A 17,289-nucleotide genomic window follows, 5' to 3' on the forward strand; every position below is an offset into this window, starting at 1 on the left:
ATCTCTGTGAAGCGTGAGGGGATGGAAAAACAGGATTGGGGTGAGAGTTGTCATATGCAGGCCACGTGTACCCCAAGACAGAGAAAGCTCATCTGCAGAGAAGGATAAGAATAAAACAGACAGATCAAGAGTAGTAGAAAAGGGAGCCTCTTCACTCCTAAGGAAGTGATAAGTTAATTACAGCCCCTAACTCCCAATTGCTTGCTTCCATCTCTGGTGCAGTCCAGGTATATTTTCTGCCGTCGGGCTTCATGAAATATCCATGTATCTTTCTAGTAAATACCACTATTCACTTAAGATATATTGAAAGTTTCTGTTTATGCAATCAAAATAGATCCCAGGCCAAATCAAGTAATCAATTAACCAAGGGAATAATCCAATTCTGAATAATGATCCCAGATCTTTTCATTTCTTTATTTCTAAATTGTCTTTGTAGTCAATTGTAGATTTTTCCACCAGTTTACAGTCTTCCTAAGTTTTGAAGAAGCAAATGTGATCATTTTTACTTACCGATTTATATTACTTCTGATCAGATTTTCTATAGTTTGAAAGTTTTATTTCTCAAATATGGAAGACAAATATGCTAATTTTAATAAAATGATACTGGTCCATACCTAGCCTTCAATAAATAGCCGTAAATTGATTGATGTTTACTTCTTCTCCCAAGACTTTCATGTGGCACAAACTTTGTATTGTTGGGTAACACATTTCTCATTTCTCGGTGGGTATTGACGTGGCCTGTGCTTCAAAATGTCTGTTAGAATTGGTGCAATGAATCTATCTGCCTGAATTTAGATACTATCAGTATATTTCAAATTTCTTATCTCTTTTTTTACTCATCTTCTGTGGAGAAGTGCAAAATAGTCTACTACAGAAAAATTTAGGGCTAGATGAAGATTCATTTTAATGGGGAAGATGTGAGATGTGCTGTTTAATTAAAGGTACAGTTTAGATCTCTATCGCTCCTCTAAATTAAGTGCCCTACAGTCACTCAGTATAAAAAGTCAATTGGATAATCAGGGCCAGATCTAACGTAGATTGGCTGTTGTTGTCAGGTGTAAAGCTCATGGGGTTAACACTTCCTTTGGAAGAAAGCACCCTCCTGTTACTCTGATTTGATAGCTCTCCCTTCAGCTGCCAGGTAATTAGTGGTACATCCTCAGGGTAGCCCCTGCATAGCTGTTACATGTAATTTAGGCAAGAATATACCCTCCTTCAGTCAGAGCTTTCCTAATGCCTTTACATGGTCTTTTTATTTAAAAAAGGGGTAACATTAGTTTATACAATTAGAATTGACTTATGTACAACAATGTGAATATACTTAACACTATTGAACTGTACACTTAAAATGCTTAAGATGGTAAACTTTATGCTATGTACATTTTACCATCATTCTTTTAAAAAGAAAACACGTGGCTTGTGATCTTATTGTTACCTGTGGTTTTCCTGAAGCAATAGGCAAGTGCCTATGTAGGCTACAATGGTTTATTTGGTTTTAAATTTATATTAAAGCTTTTCTTAAATTAACTGCATTCTAAAACTCAATGTTGAAGTTTCTCAAGCATCTAGTTAATATTCCTGCTTTCCTCCTGTTCTATTTCTTTCCATGAACATTTATCAAACATTCGTGTATTTGAGACTAGATAGAGGAATGAGAAGCAAGCAGGCTTTGGTTTCTAACCTCAAGGAGCTGCAGACCCATTGGGATAACTGACAAGCAAATGCTGGGCTACAGTTCTGAGAAAGATGTCTAAACACGATGTTTAGGAAATCCAGGAAAGGATGCCCAGCTAATCCTACAGTTGAGATAAAGAGTAGACATGCAGGGTTCACCAGAAGTGACCTCAGAAGGCAGAGTGTGTAAGAAGTAGCTAGATGAAGAAATGAGAGCAGGGCATTCCAGACAGAAGGAACAACATCTAAAAAAAATGCAAAGCATCTGGAGAGGGGGCACAAAATACTACAAATAATTGTGTCTTTGGTAAGTAGTATTTGTATGAGAAGGAATTGGGCAGAGGATAGGAAAAGTGGGGAAGTGGCAAGAAATGAGGCCTGGCAAATAGTCAGGGTCAGATCCCAGTGTACCATGTTCAGAAGATTGAACTGTGTCCTAAACCTTCCCCAAAATGTTTGAAGAAAACCTTAGAAGGAATTTAAACCAATTCTATCAGACTGTGGTTTAGAAATGTCACTTTGACAATGCTGTTGAAATTTATTTAAAATGAAAAAGCTGATGACTTTCCAGTAATTCAGGAGAGAAGTGACAAAAGTCTGAACTAGAGCTGTGGGGCTGGAGGAGAGGAGAGAGTGTTGAATGATACAGGAGTGATTAGGTATGAGAGGAGTGGGGAGGGAGAAGGAAGGGTCAAGAGGAAGTAGCATTTTAAATGCTACAATGAAGATTTGTGCATTTCACTCTATGAAAATTCCCTTCACCCCAATAACTGCAGTTAATAATAGCTATACTCAGTGTTGAGCAGTGCAGTGCACTGATGTCTACAAGCTATTCTGAAATAAGATGGAATGATACAAGGCTAGATGGATTGATATGTGATGAAGCAAATACAGCACAAATGATAGTTGTAGAATCTAGGTGTTGTGTTTATGGATGTTTGCTGTATAATTCTTTCAATTTTCCTACAAGACTGATAATTTTCAGAAGAAAATATGAGGTAAAATGTTGCTTCTATTTTTCTTTACGCAGTGTAAAGAAGTTACAATATGCATTATTATGCAAAACAGCTAAATTTGAATAACAAGAAAACCCCATCACATGCAATGCTTCAGTAGTATATAACATTTTCATACTGTGGCCATATTGATAAACTAACGAATATTTGACTTCAATCTGTTGGTTTTGTGAGCCATATGTTTTTTCTTCTCCAAAGTATATTTGCAGGTAAATGACCAGAAAAACCATACATCACTGTAAACATCAACAAATAAAACATAAGAAGTATTGCTTACTCCAGAGCATGTTATTTCACTTAGAAACTGGTGTAGCTGACTTTGAGTACTAGGTATGGAAAACAGGGAGAGGGTACTAATTTCTGAGAAACAACTAAATAAACAAAGAATTACTGATTTTTGTGTGTGTAAGCAGGACAATGATTGTGTCCTTAAACAAAGTAGACAATCCAAGAAAAAGAGTAGATACGGAATGAAGGGGGTAGGCAGAGAGGATTATTTTAGGTTTTACATGCCGAGCCTGAAGTGCTGCAGGCAGTTGGACATATGGTTTTGGAATTCAAGAGGAGGTTCTGTGCTGGAGATGGGGAGTCATTAAAATACACCAATGAGTCACTGGAATATATCCAGATGGTGATGTAGATGAGACCTTGGGTGAGGGGGCAGAGTGTAAGAAAAGTCGACACAGTTAGGACTATGAGGGACATTTCAAGAAAACAGAGAAGTGGAACCTCCCTTTGAGACTATGAGACTAGGAAGATATGTCAAGATAGGTAGGGGAAGAGGGAGAGGGAGAGGGAGATGGAGAGGGAGAGGGAGAGAGGGGGAGGGGAAGGGGGAGAGGGAGGAGAGAGGGAGGGGTTGGGGGAGAGGGAGAGGAACAGGGGGATGGGGAGGGGGAGGGAAAGGGGGAGGGAGAGGGAGAGGGATATCAAAGATCTGAGAGGAAAGAGCCAATCAAAAGGAGGGAGTGGAGGGGAGTGATTCACAGTGTCAGGTGGTCCCCAGGGTTCAAGTGAGGTTAAGAGGTTAAGGCTAAGTAGTTACTACTGGGTTCGGTGGTTATAAGTAATCAGAAATCATGGTGAGAACAGCTTTGGTGAAGAGGTGAATTATAGCGTAATGAGGAGTTGACAAGCAAATAGGACGTTAAGATGTGGATACATCAACTGTAGATTATTCTTTAAAGAAGTATGGCTATGACAGATTAAGCAGCTTTTTTTTTTTTTTTTTTTTTGGGTCAGAAGGACTCAAGTATGTCTGAGGGATAAACCCCTTGGAAATAGGTTAAATAAACAAAAGAGAAGAGGTAATAACTAGAATGGCTGTGAAGGGAAGGGACTCTGAGGCCAGGTGGAGGGTCTGGAGTTGGATGGGTATAGGGAGACCTTCCTGCTTCTCCCACTGAGTTGGGGGAAAGGAGGCAAGGATGGGTGTGATTAGGTTCCTTTTCTGGAACGGATGGCACGGAAGGTGAAGAAGCTCAGTTACTGGCATCTTACTTGTCCTGTGAAGTACATTATGAGGTCACCAGGCAAAAGTGATAGGGAGTGTGATGGGGTAAGGGACTTATGAAGAAAATAAATGTATTGAATTGTGAGCAGGAGCAGAAAGAACATGGAAGAAAACGCTGGCCATCAGAAGGCACAGTTGGATAGTATTTTCCAAGAGTTCTCAGTTACCTAAATATAGATAGTATCTACCTCACCATTTCCATTCTGAGAAGCTTGTCAGCTCTCAGCTGCCTTCTGCTCTGGGTTTAAGCCTCATTATAGACAGAATATACCAGGGGCTGATACCTGTTATTTTGTAAAGAAATTTTCCACCTGTACAAATTACAAAAAACAAACAACAACAACAAATGTCTTTAAACATGTTATTCCTGGAAATCCAATTTGGAATATTGTCCATTTTAATGTTTTGATATTAGCATCATAGTCAGATTGACCCCATACCAGTATGACCACCAAAGCTGGGCATGACCTAGTATGTATATTACGTTTTATAGCTTTTCTCCTTGGGGAGGTAGTGTATTCTGCTTCTAGAAGCCTGAATGTTCCCTTATGGCAAGACAGAAGTTGCCAAGTCTAACCCTACTCCCTAGCTCCTACGTACTCAAGTGAGAGGCAAGATGTCACAGCTTTAAATCAAAATTGGGTTATTGACATTTTGGTTTCCCACTGTTCAATTGTCGTCTCAGTTTTCTGCTTTCAGAATTGGAAAAATTGTCTCCAATCCTGATCTCTACTTTTTCAAATGTGGTTCAGGTTAGAAATCAATCTATGGTCAGCCTCTGGTGTAGGTCTCTCTGCATGCAGCTCTAAGATGCTTCATTTTGATACTGTGCTTCTCATTCTGTATTTATCTCAACATCAATTTCAGTAGCAAGTCTCTCTCTACAATTTCTGGCTTGTAGCGATCCTACAGGTGATAAATTTCTTGTCTTCAATGTTCATGTCACCCACTGCTCCTTGCTGGTATCCAAAAATCCCATCACTGCATCTTTCCTGAGTCACTGCACTTAGGTGACAGAACCCCTTGGGGGCTAAACCAGATCTCACTCAGTTTCCCACAGAGTAAGAACAAATGTTTTCAGAAACAATTTGTGAAGTACTGAGTCAATTCGGAATCAAATTCTTATATTATTTCTAATATTTCAGTTCAACTTTGAAAATGGCATTTTTTAATTTAATGCCATTCTTTAGATTCAACGAAGTCATTCAGATTGAATCACTTCACTTGTCTGCCTTCTGTTTATGTACTGGTGCTCCCCAGGGTCTTTGTCAACACATATTTGTTGAGGACGTACTTGAGCTTGTCCCTGGTGATAAAGAGGTAAATAAATTATAGTACCTGTTATCAAACACGCTCATAGTTTGGCAAGAGACAAGATAACAATTCATAGATAGCAGCAATTCTCAATAAATAGCAAACAGAATAATCAACTGTAAGGCTAGATTCTTTAGCCCCTCCTTACATGTGGGCATCGAGGAGGTGTCAGGGAATGGTGGTGAGTTGACGTAAAAGATGTCAGAACTACACTTTGAGAAACACTGAAAGACAACATGTAAGGGTTGCAATAAAGGTATTGACTCTGGGTGCTCTGGGAGCCACAAAGGGGCTGACTGTCTCTGTCAAGGTAGGTGGTAGAGGTGGGGGAGGCTGAGAAGAGGTTTCATGGCATAACTCCACTATCTCCTCCCAATGATCTGTGAGGATGAACTGCCCATTTTTGGTTCTTTTCTCTAAAACCTCTTCTAAAGGGTGTTCTACTTGATCTGTATTGTGCGCCCTTCTGTCTTAGGTGTTTTTATGTTTTCTTTTTACTAAACAATTATACTGTCCACAACTTTGTGCCGTTTGTGTGTCTCTTCCCATTTCTAGATGTGTTGTAATTAAGTAACAGTTTCCTTCAAGACTGTTTCCCATACTTAGCTCCTTATTTCTGAATTTCAGTTGCTTCATATGCTTTTTGCTTTTAGCAGACAAGTTCTTTTTCTTAACCCCAAACTGAGAATTCCATTCTTACTTTATCCAGTCATTGAATGCATTGCTTGCTTTGGTCAGTTTGAAAGAAAGACATGGGATATCATCTTGTGGAAGTGAATTGCAGTGAAAGTGTTCAACTAAGAATAAAATGTTTTCTTTCTAGAAATCTATGAGCTCTAATGGGCATGAGCTTTTACTTTTTACTCTTGGATATTTTGCTGAGTATGCAAGCAGACCTGTTAGAGCAATTGATGCTAAATGTATATGAAAGGTTATCAATAGACACCTTAGCATAACATTTATATCTTTCAATTTGCACTTTGATGTGGAGAAAGTGCAAAATGTATCACATACAGATCTTTATGTGGTTAGTCTCTTAAACAAGTCATCACTGAGAAATGAGGAACAATGTCAAGCTGTGAACTTTTCTCTTTTTCTTTATCCAGTGTATTATTTCCTCAAATTGAAATGTTATATATAGGAACAAGACTTGCGTTATGTTATCAGGGAGGAGAGATGTGAAAAATTTGTCATGCATTTTACAAAAGAAGATGCCATGAGCTGAATTGTGTCCCCACCAAAATTTATACATTCAAGCCCTAACCCCCATTGTGACGCATTTGGAGATATGGCTTTCAGGAAGTACAATAATTAATGTTAAATGAGGTCATAAGAGTATGGGCCAAATCTGATAAGACTGGTGGCCTTATAGGAAGGTCTTTTTCTCCAGGAGCACACACAGAAAAAAAGCTAAGTGAGCACACCGCCAGAAGGCTGCTGACTGCAAGCCAGAAAGGGAGCTCTCACCAGAACCTGATCATGCCGACACCCAGATCTTGGACTCTTAGCCTCCGGAACTGTAAGAAAATAGATTTCTGTTGCTTAATTTACCCAGTCTAATGGTATTTTGTTATGGCAGCCCAAACAGACTAAGACATGACATGCTTACGGGTGTCTGTGGATTCTGCCTCTAGGTCTGATTCTACCACCTTTAGCTCTTGTGGCTCTAAAAGTTTCAGAAGACCCCACTTGTCTTTCTGCAGAATGAGAGGGTCAGACTGGCTGACTCCTAAGATCTTTTCAAATTTTTGAAATCTTTGATTCTATTTATATCAAATGGAGTTCTTTGTTGAAGAATGTATATATACCAAGGCTGAAACAGCCTACAAGGCCTTTTTTGCCTGGCTCTCTCATTTAATGGAAGTGGAAACTAAGGCCTCAATAGTTTAAGTGATGTGGCTTTCCCGGTGTTACCCACATACTCCTGGCAATGCCTGGAAGCGTAGTCTTGTTTGTTTCTCTGCGGAATACACTGGTCAGTGGGTTGGCAGCTGTCAAACAAGAATCATATTTTCTGTAATGGACCTGTGCCACTGGGGGAATGTTAATGAGCTGAAAAATACTGAGCTTTTCAGAATAGAGATACTTTTATTATTGTATTTGACTTACGATAAAAATATTCTGTAAATGTTTTCTTTTGAAGTTACTTATTATTACATGTAAGTATTTTTCTCTATATAGTGCCAATATGTGTACATAGCAACATTTTATTATAAATTCTGTATTTGAGAGTAACACATGCATATGGTAAATAAATAATACAGATGAGATGAAAAGTTTCTTATCCACTCTTCTCCATTCCCAATTGTATTTTCCAAAGGCAACATCTTTTAGCTGTTACTTTAAAATTGTTTTTGATGATTACCTTGATAATTTTAGATAATGTGCTTATTCCTGTACTCCTCCATAAAACAATGGATTATACCCATAACTCTCTTGGACTTCATATCAAGAGAGTTGAGGCTTATAACTCATTTATATTACTCTTGCATCTCTATCTTCCATGCTTAAGTTAGATAAGTATATTTAGCTTCTCTAAATCTTTGTAACTTTAAATAATATAAAACTCTATAGTTTTGACAGCATTTCTTGATTCCTTTCTTTGTAAAATGAGTACATCTATGTAGAAGTAGGACCCCTACTCTTTTCTCATTTTTCCTTTCCTGATTCTATACCCTACTATCAGCTGCACTTTTGCTTTTACATTGGCAAGGTTAACATTTACATTCCTTTCTGTAACCACATATGTGTCTCCTATGCTTGTCCAGACCTTGAGTTTACAATTTAAAAACCAATGAAACAATGCTTAATATTATCGCTTTGAATAATGTTTTGGGACCCCAGATATTCTGTGCAAATAGATTGTTCGTGAAAACGGAAATTGGAAACTTGCCAGTTAGGCAATTTTTGATTAAAAATTGCATTTATTTTAATTATTATGGGCGATAAATATGTCACTATTCTGCACTTTTCTTTTTTAAATGACAGCATAATTAAATTGCCAGAAAGCATCATGAATATTTTTAATTTTTTTAAAACCATGTTAATTTTTATTAAATCAGAATTTCTGGTTTGGTTCAAAAGATCTAATTTGACATTGCATTAAATTGTATTGTTTCAGGAGTCTTGATAATGACTCTTTAACTGTTTTACTCATTGAATTTGGTAACATTCTACTTTTAATATGCTGCTGCTGTGTGATGCTTAAAATTATTCCATATAACTAAATCAGAACCTTATTATAAGTCACCTTAGAGTCACACCAAAAATATTTGGTTATTGTTAAAAGTGTTAAGTATGGAAGTTGATTTGTGATGAAGGGAAAGTCTTAATCCTAGTAATCTCGCTTGTACTGAATTCTGCTATGTCTAGTGAAACTTGTAGAAGGTTTTTGTGGGTTTGGGTCAAGTGTGTCAATATTTTAAAATTATGATAACACCTCTACTACATTGTGTTTTTTTTCTTTTTTGTGATCATATTTTTCAGTATGGTTGCTAGGAAGTGTTCATATAGCTGTGACTGCAAGTCACTATGCCTTTTTAATGAAAATATATTCTTGACCTTCCTTGCCTATTTAGCATTTTATATCCTGCAGACATAAATCTCAGAGCTAAGCTTAGCTCACATAGCTCTGTATATTTTCACTTTCCCAAGGGTAGTTATATCATGTCTGAGGTAAGAAGATCAATACAAAATAGGATTCTCTAAGTAAGGGCTAAACTAGCACCAAATATAGCCCTTGCAAAGCATTTAGTGGCTTCCTGTTTGTGATATTTATCAAAGCTAGAATGCTAATATCAGGATTTGACCTCTGCAGAAAACTATATGGAGGCAAAATATTGAGACAGTGTTCATACTTGTCATGGTGTCTGAAGTTTTTTTATTGTTATAATAGATTGCAGTGGAATTACCCTTTAAGGCTCTTAACTTCTGACTGAATCACATTTCTCATTATGACAAAATTTATTATTAACTAGTATCACTATAATTTCATGGTCTTTCCAAGATTATAAACTTCTGAAGAGCATTGATTTTGTTTATTTTCTTTATATCCTTGAGAGTGTACTGCAGGGTGTTTCTTATAAATGAGATACTTGGCAAGTGCTTATTTTCTGCCTGATACTGTGCTAAACTCTTTATATGCATTATTATTTTTTTTAATTCTTAGAATAACTCTATGAGGTTTAGTCCTGTTTCACAGATGAGTAACTGAAGGAAAAGACACCTTAAGTCACTTGACCAAAGGCACACAGCTAGTTAAATGATGCAGCTAGGATTGGTCTGTGTGCCTGAATTCTTTCAGATTGTCATGTAGTTGGACTCATACAATATATAGCATTTTTAGATAGTTTCCTTCAATTTGTAATATGCATTGAGGTTTTTGCCATGTGTTTTAATGGCTTTACAATGTATTTCTTTCTAGTGTTAAATAATATTTTATTACCTCAACATACTGCAGTTCATTTATTCACCTACCTACTGAAGGATATCTTGGATGTATCCAAGTCTTGATCATTATGAATAAAGCTGCTATAAATACCCAAGTGCAAGATTTGTGTGGACATGCACTTTACATGTTTTTTTTTTTTTTTTTTTTTTGTAAATACCATGCTGGGTCATATGGTCAGAGTTATATTGAGTTTATAACAAACTGCTAAACTGTACTATTTTGCATTGTCATCAGCAATGAATGAGAGTTCCTGTTGCTCCGCATCCTTGCCGGCATTTGGTGTTGTCAGTGTTTTAGATTTTAGCTGTTCTTAGATGTGTATAGTGGTATCTTGTTTTAATTTGTGATTCCCTAATGACATGATGTTGAACATCTTTTCATATGTTTACTTGTCATGTGTATATCTTCTGTGGTATCCATTCAGGTCTTTGGCCTACTTTTTAATCAGGTTGTTCATTTTTTTAATTGTTGAGTTTTCAGAGGTTTTTGTATATTTTTTTATAAGATTCCTTTATCAAATGTGTCTTGCAAATATCTTGTCCCAGTCTGTGGCTTATCTTCTTCTCTTGACATTGTATTTTGCAGAGCAGAATTTAGAAGTTTAATAAAACCCAACTTATTAATTCTTTCTTCATGGATAATGCCTTTGGTGCCATGTTAAAATGTTATTGCTATATCCAAAGTCATCTAGATTTTGTCCTATGTTGTCTTCCAGTAGTTTTGTAGTTTTGTGTTTTACTCTTAGGTCTATTATTTATTTTGAGTTATTTTATTGAAGAGTATAAGGCCTATATCTAGATTATTCTTTTTTTCATATTTGGATGTACAGTTTTCAACCACTTTTTGAAAAGACTATATTTGCTCCATTGTATTGTCTTTGCCCCTATGTTAAAGGTTCTTTGACTGTATTTATTCAGGTCTATTTCTGGGATCTCTGTTCTGTTCCAGTAATCCATGTGTTTATTCTTTCACCAATATCACACCGTCTTCCTTACTGTAGCTTTATAGTAAGCCTGAAGTTTGGGTAGTGTTAGACTTCAACTCTGTTCTCCTCCTTCATTATTATGTTGGCTACTCTAGGTCTTTTGCCTCTTGAGAGAAACTTTAGAATTGCTATATTGATATCCACAATATAACTGCAGGGATTTTTGATTAAAATTACATTGAATCTATATATCATTTTGGGAAGAATTGACATCTTGACAATATTGAGTCTTCCTATTTATAAATACAGGCTCTCTATTTATTTAGTTATTTGATTTCTTTCATCAGAGTTTTGTAGTTTTTCTCACACAGACCTTGTGCATATTTTGTTAAATTTAGATGTAAATATTTAAATTGGGGAGACTTAACCTAAAGGATAATGTGTTGTAAATTTCAAATTTCATTTGTTCCTTGTTAGTGTATATAGAAAAGTGATTGACTTTTGCATATTAATCTTGTGTTCTGCAAACTTGCTATACTTGCTTCTTAGTTTCAGGTTTTTTGTTGTTCTTTTTTTTTTTTTTTCTATAGATGATGAAGTCATCTGTGAACAAACCAGTTTTATTTCTTTCTTACCAATCTGTACTTTTTATTTTTTTCTTGTCTAATTGCATTAGTTAGAACTTCCAGCATGATTTTGAAAATAAGGTGAAAGGAACATTTTTGCTTTCTTCTGATCTTACCAGGAAAGCTTAGAGTTTCTCGCCATTAATTGATATTAGCTGTAAGTTTTTTTGTAACATTCTTTACCAAGCTGAGGAACTTCCCTGTATTTTTAGTTTGCTGACAGGTTTTGTCATGAATGGGTATTAGATTTATCAAATGCTTTTCTGCACCTATTGATATGATCATGTAATTTTTCTTCTTAGCCTGTTGATATGATGTACTACATTAATTGATCATTGAATGTTGCCTTGCATGCCTGGATTAAATCTCACTTGGTCATGATGTAGAACTCTTTTCATACATTGTCAAATTCAACTTGCCAATAGTTGGCTGAGGATTTTTGCATCTGTGTTCATGAGAGTTACTTGTCTGTAGTTTTCTTTTCTTGTAATGTCTTTAACTGGTTTCAATATTAAGGCAAAGCTTGTCTCACAGAACGAATGAGAAAGTATTCTATTTGCTTCTATTTTCTGGAAGAGATGGGAGAGAATTGGTATACTTTCTTCCATAAATGTTTGGTAGAATTTATTGGTGAAGTCTTATGAGCCTGATGCTTTCTACTTTGGAAGGTTATTAGTAATTATTAATTCAATTTTCTAAAAAATATAGGTCTATTCAAATTGTCTATTTCTCCTTGTGTTAGTGTTGGCAGATTGTGTCTGTTAGAAACTGGTTCATTTCATCTAGGTTATCAAATTTGTGGGCATAAAGTTGTTCATAGTATTCCTTAATTATCCTCTTAATATCCTTGGACACTTCAGTGATGTATCCTCTTTCATATCTGATATTAGCAATTTGTGTGTTCTCTTTTTTTTTTTCTTAGCCCAGCTAGATGTTATTAATCTTATTCATCTTTTAAAAACCAACTTTTGGTTTTGTTGATTTTTATTATTAATGTCTCATTTTACATTTCATCAATTTCTGCTCTAATTTTTATTATTTCTTTTTTTGCTTACTTCAGATTTAGTTTGCTCTTATTTCTTTTAGTTTAATAAGGTGGAAACAGGTTTCTGATTTTTGGATCTTTTCTTCTCTGTCAAAAAATTCTTAAATTCTGTTAAGAATTTCTTTTAACATTTCTTACAAGGCAGGCCTAATGGCAACACATTTTAAAATTTTTGTTGAGAAAGTTCTTTCTCCTTTACTTTTGAAGAATAATTTCACAAAGTACAGAATTCTAGGTTGATTTTTTCTTTTCTCTCAACATTCCAAATATTTCACTCTGCTCTCTTTTTGTTTGTATGGTGTGGAAGAAAAGTCTAATGTAACTCTCATCTTTGCTATTCTATACATAAGGCATTTTTTAATCTCTGATTTCTTTCAATATTTTTTCTTTATTTTTGTCTTTTTTAAAACTTCAAAATAATGTGTGGCAATAAACTGAATGTGTCCCCCAAAATTCATATTCTGAAACCCTAATCTCAACATATTAGGTATTTGGATGTGGGAACATTGGAGGTAACTTAATCATAAGGTTTGAACGCCCGTGAATAAAATTGGTATCCTCATTTTCGAGGCCAGAGAACTAGCCAGAAGCTAGCTCTCTTCTGCTGTGTGAGTGTATAGTGAGAAGACGGCAGTCTGCAATCTGGAGAGGGCTCTCGGCAGAATCTGACCAGGCTGTCACCCTCATTGCACTTTCAACCACCAGAGCTATAAAAAATAAATGTTTGTTGTTTAAACTGCTCAGTTTCTGGCATTTTATTATGGCAACTTAAACTAAGATATATGCCTAAGTGTAGGGTTTTTTGTTTTTTGTTTTTTTGCATTTGTGCTCTGCTTCAAGAATCTGTGGTTTGGTGTCATATTCATTTGGTGACATTCTGAGTTATTGCTTCAAATATTGCTTCTGTTCCTTTTTCTTCTGCTGCTATTCCAGTTATGGGTATATTATACTTTTGGTAGTTGTTCCACAGTTCTTAGGTAATCTATTTTGAGTTTTTTCAGTCTTTCTTCTCTTTGTTTTTCAGTTTTGGAAGCTTCTATTGCCATATTCTTAAGCGCAGAGACTCTTTCCTCAGCCTTGTGCAGTCTACTAGTGAGCCCATCGAAGACATTCTTTATTTCTGTTACAGTGTTTTCAGTCACTAACATTTCCTTTTTATTCTTTATTAGGATTTCCATCTCTCTGCTTCCATTATCCATCCGTTCTTGCAAGTTTTCCGTTTTTTCCATTAATGTGCCTTTAGCATATTAATCATACATTTCTTAAATTCCTGATCTGATAATTGCAACACTTCTGCCATATCTGACTCGAATGCTTATCAGTCTCTTCAAACTGTGTTTTTGCCCTTTAGTGTATCTTGCAATTTTTGTTGAAAGGTGGACATAATGTAATGAGGAAAAGGAACTGTGGTAAATACGACTTCAATAACATGGTGCAGAGGTATGGAGGAAAAGGAAGCACCCTATGTCCTGTGATGAGTTTCAGTCTTTTGTTGAACCTGTGCCCCTAAATTTTACCTGCTCTTGTCAGTTATGTTTTCTCTATTAAGTGGGACAGGAGTGCTAAAGGGGGCTAGGTTTGGGTTTTTCCCTTCCCCTGCTAAAGTAAGTTAAGCTCTGCTAAAATTCTTGCAGGTGAGGCTCTGGTTAAATAGTTTCACCTGAGGGAGGCATCATTAAGAACGGAATGCTCCAGGTACATTTTAAGATGGTTCCTTTTCCCCTCTGCATGCCAGAAGCAAAGGATTTTTCTCTAATGCTGCTGTGAGAACCTGCTCAAGCTCCTGGAGGTAAAACTCACAAAATTGTGGAGACCCCCTATGGCTGATTCCCCCTGCAATTTTTAACTCTCAGAGTTGTCTGCACCGAGCCTCTAGTAATTTGTGAATTTTCTGTCTTGGCACTGATTGCCATAGAGGTTCCTGCTCTAGTAAGTCATGATTCTCTATACTTGCTTCTCTGTCTTTCCAATTTTTGGGGTAGTGGTTTCCCTGTGACTTCAATTCTCTGTGGGATCTAAGAATAGTTGTTGATTTTTCAGTATGTTCAGCTTTTTACGTGTAACGATGGAGTTGTGACTTCTTATCTCTTTACTTGCCAGAGAAACAGAAGTCTGTAAACTCTTGATAACCACTCTGCCTCATGTCTTTTCACAGATTAATTATTGAATTGAATTCTGTGCTGTGTGGTGTCTTAGCCTGGGTTCTCCATAAGGAAAGTCCGAGTTAAAGGCTTATGTGATATTATTTTAGTAGGAAGTTCAATTCCAGCAGGCAAGAAGGAGGAAAAAAGGGAATGAGATAAGGAAAGCAAGAGCCGATATTGTGTGTTATGAATCTTGACACTTCCTGGTATTGAGTTGAATTGACTTTTCAATTTCAAGAAGCCCTTGAAGAGACCATATAAAAATTATTGTTTCAGAATAGTTGGTGGGGGAGGGGGTGGGACTAAGACTATCTGATGTCTCAGTCTTCCATTCATCAAAATTTCACTCCATGGTTTATCCTCCTTCCCCCACATTTCTGGATTGCATACATCAGTTAAAAAGAAAAAAAAAGAGTCTCGTGGTGTCTTAGTTTTGGTTTCCCTGGAAGCAGGGCATGAATAAGTGTTTGGTGCAGCTGCAGATAGTTTATTAAAATGGTGATCCAGGAAGAAGGAGTAAGGGAGTTGAGAGGAAGAGGGAAGGAGAAAAATACAATGTAAGAATGCATTATTGAGGTTCTACAGTAAGCAATAGGGGCTCCATTCCAGTACAGAATGCTTCTCAGAATTGTACATTCCGTAGGACGGGAGGCTGGGGCATTAAGCCACTATCTCCCATCCCCCACTTATTGAGAGTTGCCCACGTGGGCTCTTCTCAATGAAGTCACAGAAGTGAGTTGAGGCAAATAAGTCTCTTCCCTCTCTGGGAAGTGCTTAAATATGCATTTGCATGTTTACATGGACATCTGGGATTTTGGAGAAGGCTCCTAGCTTGTAAAGCAGGGATATTGAGATAGCAGCATGAGTCTGTGCTTGTGTGTAACTGCCCACAATGGAGGTGGGCCAGAGAGATGTGACATAGATTACCTGATGCCAAGGGGAATTGGGGAAGCTGTGGGGCAGATTGTCAGAGCAGTATTTCTTTTGTGGTATGCTGTGAGATTGTCTCCAGAATGGTGCTGACATGCTGATTTCAGGCGACTCATATTGTGTATATAGTCAGGGGCCCTGTTAACATATTTGCGTGGGACTTCACATACCCTAGGGAAACCCTGCCTGTGTGAGGTAGGTTGGAGTCATTCAAAGTTCGATGCAGTAGCTGCAGCTAGAACAACAGAAAAGTAAGACTGAGAGGACATATAGTGGCATATAGGAGGTAACCGGTATCCTTGGCTAAGTGCTTCTTCAGAAAACTTTTTACAGAGGATTTTTAGAGTCTTTGTTTTCTTTTTCTTTTGAAATTGAGTCTTGTTTTGTCACCAGGCTGGAATGCAGTGGCGTGATCTTGGCTCACTGCAACATCCACCTCCCAGGTTCGAGGGATTGCCCTGCTTCAGCCTCTTGAGTAGCTGGGACTACAGGTGCGTGCCACCACACCAAGCTAATTTTTTGTATTTTGGTAGACACGGCGTTTCACCATATTGGCCAGGATGGTGTAGTTCTCCTGACCTTGTGATCCGCCTGCCTCGGCCTCCCAAAGTGCTGGGATTACAGGCATGAGCTACTGCAACTTGCCTATAGCATCTTTGTTTTTCTATATGAATAGAATGATGTTTGCAAAAATTTTGAGTGAGTCTACATGTAGAGAGGATGGCAAAATGTGGCTGCTGCAAATTCATTTTATTCTGATGTGTATACTGCTTTTCAGAAGGGGAGTCTATTTCTTCTGTCCACCCTTTTGAATCTGGACCAGCAGATAACTACCTTATAGGTATCTAGATAAGAGAAAGTGCACCACTGGGGCTAGTCTTGTGACTTCCTTTGACCGATAGAACAAGGCAGAAGTGACATTTTGCAAATTCGAGGACCTGGGCCTCAAGTAGTTTTGTAGCTTCTGCCTTTATTGTCTCCAATGAGGCCACCATTGAGGGAGGTCATTCTAGCCTACTGTGGGAAGAAACGCCATGTGGAGGAGAACTAGGGTACCCCGGCTGATGGCTGGCACCCCCCTTCCAGCATGTGAATAAGACTATTGTGGATACACCATTCTGGCAGCCCTCTCTTAATGAAGTCACAGAAGAGAGTTGAGGCAAAACTAGAGGTGACTACACAGCCAAGCCACAGAATCATGAGAAATACTAAATCATTTTTGTTTCAAGACGCTATGTTTAGGTGGTTTGTTATACAGCAACAGATAACTAATAACATGAACAAAATCCCGATAGTCTTTGGAACCATTTTTGTGCCTTAATGAGATGGATGACTAAATTAAATGATGTGTTAATAGGTTTGCGAATACTAATAAGGTTTCATGTTGAGTTTTGGAGAGTTTCTCTTCAGTATTCAGCCAATGAAGAAACCACAAACAAGGAGTTGCTGTTCTATGCAAAAATGTAAGCTTATGAAAATTACACTCAGTGAAATGAAATGGCAAATAGTGCTTACGTAGTCTGTGTAACTATAACTAAAAAGAACAATTTATATGTATGAACCCTTGGCTTATGGCAAAAGAAGTGACTGTCATAATGTTCTTGTGTAAATGGTGCAAGTTTGTACTCTTCTAAATTATTTTGTGGATTATA

The sequence above is a fragment of the Cebus imitator genome, unplaced genomic scaffold, assembly GCF_001604975.1.
Source record: "Cebus imitator isolate Cc_AM_T3 unplaced genomic scaffold, Cebus_imitator-1.0 Scaffold452, whole genome shotgun sequence".
Lineage (NCBI taxonomy): Eukaryota > Metazoa > Chordata > Mammalia > Primates > Cebidae > Cebus > Cebus imitator.